Source organism: Camellia sinensis, chromosome 3, assembly GCF_055761805.1.
Source record: "Camellia sinensis isolate YWXY chromosome 3, ASM5576180v1, whole genome shotgun sequence".
NCBI lineage: Eukaryota > Viridiplantae > Streptophyta > Magnoliopsida > Ericales > Theaceae > Camellia > Camellia sinensis.
This window is the reverse complement of record NC_138963.1, coordinates 51,930,140-51,937,254: the sequence shown is the minus strand read 5'-3', so window position 1 is coordinate 51,937,254 and position 7,115 is coordinate 51,930,140. Positions and strand designations below refer to the sequence as shown.

General features: G+C 40.6%; 1 pseudogene; it reads left to right on the top strand.

Moving 5' to 3' along the window:
• Positions 1-841: 841 nt before the first annotated feature.
• Positions 842-1,773, top strand: LOC114265715 (chitinase 2 pseudogene; annotated as a pseudogene).
• The last annotated feature ends 5,342 nt before the right edge of the window (positions 1,774-7,115 follow it).

Sequence of the window (7,115 nt, the reverse complement as noted above, 5' to 3'; positions counted from 1 at the left end):
TGAATGATCTACCCACAAAGAACTAAAAGATGAACAGATCAAATGGGAACCGTAACACAGGCCGAGACTGAACCAAAGGAATTTTAGGGTGGCACTCCATGCATAGAAATCAATATATCCTGTGTCTCAAAAATATTCACCCTATTGTTTTCAATGTATTCTGAGCCACACCAAGGTCGAAATCCCGAAATTATATTCTGAGCCACACCATGGTCGAAATCACAAAATACAATAATTTCGAGACACGATCATACAACTGGAAGTGTATCTGGCCAGACCAACATTGATTTAAGAAATGAAGAATCCTGTTCCAAATACAATATTCAAACTGCCTGCATAAAACCCAAAAAATGAAGCTTTGGTTTACTCACCATAAATTAAAAGTACATTCTTGAGCCGGCCAACCAGACTGAGCCTCCAATATAGAAATGATTAAAGACATAATAGATAAGTCTATCAATTCCATAATAGAGGGTATTTTGGAAAGTGGCTTTTAACCCACTTCCTCTCACAAAAAAAAGTCAAAAAGTAAAAAAAAAAACTAAAAAATCAATTTTTAACCATCTTTTCAAAACACCCTAGATTTACCTTCCCACTTCATGCCATTTGCCGTTACCAAAACACAAGACAAAAGACAGTTTTTGCGTTGTTGAAAGGGTCATAGGTAAGGGAAGAAACCTGCAAAAACTAAATAAAATTAAAATTAAAATTAAAAAAATAGCCCTCGTAAGCATATAATAATTGATAAAATTTATAGTATGATATGGCCTGCATATAGAAATGGAACGAAAAATTTATCCTTTGAATAATTTAAATAAATGCACTTGAATAAATGCACCTCAGTAAACAGAAACTCGCTGCAAATCCCATCAAAGCATGGCTTCATCAACACTCCTTGTCTCTTTGTTCCTTTTTCAAGTCCTCTTCGTCACCCCAGCATACTCAAAGCTCTTCAGAGAATACATAGGAGCTGATGACAAAAATGTCAGTTTCTCAGATGTACCCATTAATCCCAACGTTGATTTCCACTTCATCCTTTCCTTCGCCATTGACTACACAAACACGTCCTCTCCTTCTCCCACTAATGGTGAATTCATTGCCTACTGGGACAAACAAAACCTCAACCCATCTCGGATTTCTTCCATCAAGGCCGACCATCCAAATGTCAAGGTAGCTATGAGTCTTGCCGGTGATTCTGTAAACGATCACTTTGTCTACTTTAGCCCTGCATCAATAAATTCTTGGGTTAGTAATGCTATTAGTTCAATCACTCAGATAGTCAGAGAATACAATTTGGATGGAATTGACATCGACTATGAACACTTCAATGCTGATCCTGATACATTCGCTGAGTGCATTGGACACCTACTATTCTACCTCAAAGAAGAAAAGATTGTGTCGTTCACATCAATAGCACCATTTGAGGATGATTCTGTCCAACAACATTACTTGGCTCTATGGAGTAAGTATGGGCATCTCATAGACTATGTGAACTTCCAATTTTATGCCTATGATAAACGGACGACTGTTGCGCAGTTTTTGCAATATTTTGAGACCCAAAGCGCTAACTACAAAGGAGGTAAAATTTTAGTGAGCTTTAGCACTGATAAAAGTGGTGGCTTGAAGCCTAAAGATGGGTTCTTTGACGCCTGCAGTGTGCTTAAAAGTCAGGATAAACTTCATGGTATCTTTATCTGGTCTGCCGATGACTCCAAGAAGGCTGGTTTTCTTTATGAGAAGCAATCACAAGATGTTTTGGCCAGCAAAAAATGATCTCTTACTCATATTGTTTTGTAATGGTTTTTTATTTATTTATTTATTTTCATTGAAAAGAAAATATGAGCTTGACTTGTGACATCTGCAAATCCTGCAAGGGCTTTTTCAAAAGAAAATTTATTGAGAATCCCTGGGATCAATAACAATAATATTGATTCAAGTTTCTTGACACAAAGGTGGAGCTAGAATTTTAATGGCAACTGTTACACCAGGCGACACAGAGAGAGAGAGAGAGAGAGAGAGAGAGATTTATACATCACTTGAATTACATATTTAAACACATTCATATGTAGTTGCCTTTTCACCCAAAGTAATCATTCACTGACAGTGTCTAACATTTCAACATAATTTCCAAATATAGAAGCACAACTAGGTGTTCAACATTAGACGAGCACCCACTCCTTTCTGACATTTGAGTTAGCTGGGCAGTGTGTGTGTAGAGATATATTCGTATGTGTGCATTACACAAACATGCATGTGTTGAAGTGGGATTAGAGAAGTCTTCTTACAGAAAATTTCATGAATTGCCTGACTTCTTTTACATCAAAATGCATATATTAACCTTGAGAAGATACCTTATAACTCTTGCCTTGCGGTGGCCTGGTAGAACTTTTGCAAGGTATCAACAAGCAAGAAGATAAGAGTTGGTTCTCTGCAAACTACAGCACGATTAGCCAAACAAAATCACAGATGGAGAACAGCCTTTAGCATTATCATGAGGGGCTAACAAAGTTTCAATTTTTTGTTTCATATTACAAGTCATTTCCTCCTCAATTTTCCTCAAACTCTTTCAAGATAAAGATAATTGGTCCTCAGTCTAAATTTGGACTGAACCAGTGTAGTTTGGGCTCTTATATCCACTATTGGTCCCATTTCAATGATGATCCGTTCATTTTATAAACTCATGTGTTTAGATCATCCATGAAACGAAACAACAATCACATTATGTCATCATATTTGTCTTAAAAATTGACAATAAGTACGATTTTAAAAATACAGTCTAATTTTTTTAACACAAGTCGAAATCTGTTAAAATTAATGTATATTATTGATTGATTGATTACAAGATTAATAAATTACAATTCCTATACAATCTATATATAGAAGAAAATGTATATAGAAGAAAATGTGGTAGTAGGTGTAGTGGAGGTGATAGTGGGTTAGGTGAAGTGGAGTGTGTGGTGAAGTGGAGGTAGGTGAAGTGGAGTGTGTAGTGGAGTAGGTGAAGGTAAAGATGGGAAATTCTAACAGCCCCCCGCAAACTCAAGGAGGAGAGAAACTAACCAACTTGAGTTTGGAGAGAGTAACAAAACAAGAAAATACATAAAAATAAAAAAGAGGATAGGAGACACTGTATGGTCGTGTCAGACCGTTGTAGAAGACCGATGTAGAAGACACTGGCTCGTGTCGGACCGATGTAGAAGACAGTTTATGGGGTCATGTCGGACCGTTGTAGAAGACAGTTTACGGAGTCTTGCTGGACCCTTGTAGAAACTAACCGGAATCAATGTCGGGACAGTTTACAGAGTCTTGTCGGACCCATGAAGGAGCTAACCGGAATCAATGTCGGGACAGTTTACAGAGTCTTGTCGGACCCATAAAGGAGCTAACCGGAATCAATGTCGGGACAGTTTACAGAGTCTTGTCGGACCCATAAAAAATCGCATCCTCAAAAGGTGCGCTTAATTTTTCAAAAGGCGTGCCATCAAAAGGCGTGCCCAATCCATAAAAAGGTGTGCCGGACATGATGGCGAGGCACGTGGGCGTCTTGGCTTGCGTGCCCGTTTGTCGGCTGGTGGCAAGAGGCGCGCGATGCGCGTGGCTGCCTTGGCTATTTAACCAAGGTTGATGCTGAGGCTGAGGCAGAGAAAAGCTGCGAAAACCCTCTGAAAAAAACTTCGTTGTGCTGAGAGAGAGAGTCTGAAAAACTCTTCGTTGTGCTGAGAGAGAGAGTCTGTAACACTCTGAGAGAGAGAGTCTGTAACACTCTGTTGCCTAGAAAATGGCTTCATCGTCTTCCCGCGGGCTGCTCACCCTCTTTCCCGACCTCAACGAGTCAACAAGAGAGAGAACTGGTGCGGTGGCACTGGAAACTCAACCAAGCGCCCCGGAATATACTCCGTTGAACTTTCCGATGCGGTCTGTGGAGCAAAGAATGGCAGTGCTGTCGGATGTGGAGGCCAATCAGTATACTTTGAAGGTATGTGTGGAAAGCATGACGGCGGTCACAAATTTGTCGAACCGGCTGCAGAGTAGGACAAATGAGGTGCAGCATTTAAACTCCCAGCTGGCTCTGCTCCAACGCATGTATAAGGATGCGCGAGCAGAGATAAGCGTGCTAAGGGCAGAAAACAAGGAGCTGAAGCGTAAGGCCACCGTGATGTTCCGATTTGGGGGTCCTCCATATGCTGCAGTGGAGGAGTATGGGGGAGTGAACGTGCTCGGTGGACAAGGAAACACGGAGACCGGACTGGCACGGGACACCCAAGATAAAAGTAAGAAGAAGAGACCTGCAGTAGAATAGAGAAGGGAAAAGAAAAATCCCACTGTGGGTGTGGTTGTTTTGTTTGTATTTTTTTTTTTTTTTTTTTTTTTTTTTTTTTTTTTTTTTTGTAAAATGATGATCGGGGTGAGGCCCGATATGAATAAAATGAGTTTGCAGTTCGTCTTCTTCCTCTGTTGTTTTTTTTTTTTTTTTTTTTTTTTAAAATAATAATAACAAGAATAAGAAAATGAGATCATGGAGTGGGCGGTGGTGACAGGTGGTGGAATGCACATGGGTTGGTCGAGTGGGGTTAAAATAAATGTAGCCGACACTGTGAGAGAGAGAGCTTCTCGGTATTGGGGTGTAGTGGGATTAAAGAAATAAAAGAAAAAAAAAAATAAATGGAGCCGACACTGTGAGAGAGAGAGAGAGTGGGTGGAGTAAAATATTAAAAATGTTTGAGTGGGTGATATGATGTAGCCAAGTTTGCTCCTCAGATCCTTCTCCTCTGTTCTCTCTTTCGACCTCTCTCGGTGTTATATCTTGCATCCTTGTTTTATCATCTTCAGGTTGAGAGAATGGAAACTTTCCTATTCACTTCCGAATCTGTGAATGAGGGTTACCCAGACAAGCTCTGTGAACCAGATGAACTGAAGCACAGAGCCATTAATCACGCTCTGGTCAAGCGGCCATGCGTCATCCACCAGATTTTGGGTCCTTTTATTTCTAAATAGTGAGTGAGAGAGAAACAGAGGAGAGAGAGAGAAGCAGAGTGATGGGTTGTTCGAAGATTTCTTTCTCGGCGGCAGCGATGGTGGTGGTTGTGCTGATGGCCACAACAACAACCAGAGTGGCGGAGGGGCAACCAACGGCATCGTGTGCTTCGAAGCTGACGCCATGAGCGACTCAGGGTTGCAAATTGAAGTCCGCTGGATCTGGAGGTGATGCGGCGGATCTCCGGCCACTCGCCAGCATGGTCGGATCCGACCTCGGCCGGTTCATGGGAACTAGCAACGGAGAGGAGAGAAGGAAACAGGCCGATGATTCCCTCCGGCAAGTCATGTACTTGAGCTGCTGGGGCCCGAGCTGAGCTGCGGAGACGCTGGAGATAAGATTCCGCGGTGAGTTTAATCGGAGTTTGTTTGGGCGAGAAGTCGCCGTCGCCGGAGACGAGAGGAAGGAGTAAGTTGAGTCAATCAGCGAGTTGGGATTTTGTGCAAGAAGCATCATCCGGGAAGGGGATTCAGAGAATTGATCTTTCAGGGCGTCTGTTACATCTGCTTCCAGAGAGACCCAACATACATACCCCGGAGAGAGAGAGTGAGAGACCATGCCCGAGGGAGGGGCTAGGACAGTGACTGAGATAGAGGAAGCTAGGGAATGTGTAGAGGTCCGGCGGGCGGCCAAGGCGGGGCTGCCGCCCGCCGGTGAAGCAGAATTACTAGCTCCTTAACCTTGCTCTGATACCATGTTAAAATTAATGTATATTATTGATTGATTGATTACAAGATTAATAAATTACAATTCCTATACAATCTATATATAGAAGAAAATGTATATAGAAGAAAATGTGGTAGTAGGTGTAGTGGAGGTGATAGTGGGTTAGGTGAAGTGGAGTGTGTGGTGAAGTGGAGGTAGGTGAAGTGGAGTGTGTAGTGGAGTAGGTGAAGGTAAAGATGGGAAATTCTAACAAAATCATATGGCTTCAACTATTAAATCAATCTAATTTTTTCACGAAAAACTAAAAGATGAACAGATCATATGAGAACTGTAGAGAGCCCACAAGCCCAGACTGAACCAATTCAGTCCATTGTGTACTCAGGTAGTAACGTGTTAATATATGTTTTATTTCCAAATACGTGCAAAGTTTTCACAGACAAAAAAATTTAATACACCCGGGACTGACCGAGGACTCTATCTTTAAATTCCTCTTTCTCTCAGTCATAATATGCTCCAAACTATAAACTTATGTAAAAAATTTAAGACGCATAAATTTCAAAGCATAATCTAATAATTAAGAGTACAATGAAATCGAAGAACAAAAAAAATCTAAGGAGAGAGAATCACATGGCTCATGACCCTTCTTTGGGATTGTAGATTTGAGTGTTGTCCCTTTGAGCCATGTTTGTTTGGGCGAACTGAACTAAATACGATTAGCATTCCTAAAACTGTTAGCCCTAGAATTATCAATCCCATTGGATTGTGTATCATGTTCTATGTTTGGATTGACCAAAGATTATGAGGGAAGGTTGAAAAAATCTTAGTAATTTTATAACTTAACAGATTAGTTTGAACCTCTGGTTGATCCGTCATTTTGTATCCTACTTCCCGTATGAATACTAAGCCAGGGTGAACTATTAGTTTGGGCATTAATTTTCTTAACATCGTATTCCAGGAATATGACCCTAAGCAAACATGACCTTAGTCACTCGTCTTATCCCTTGGGGGCTCACAAGTTCCCTTCTTGTCTTCACAAGGGAATGAAAAAGATAAAGGCACAACAAAGGAATTGTTAGGGTGACACTCATGCATAGAAATCAATATATCATTTGTCTCCAAAATTCTTATCCACTTGTTTTCAATGTACTGTGAGCCACACTATGATTGAAATCTCCAAATACAATAATCTTGAGATACGATAGTATAAATAAAAGTGTATTGAGCCTGACAAAAATTGATTTGAGAAACGAAGAATCCCCTGCCAAACACAATATTAGAACATAATCCCACGCATTTGGACTATGCTTGTTAATTTCATGGTGAATACAATTCCTACAAATGTGAAAAAGTAAAATAAAATAAAATAATCAAACTGCCTGCATTAAACAAAAATTGAAGATTCGGTTTACTCACC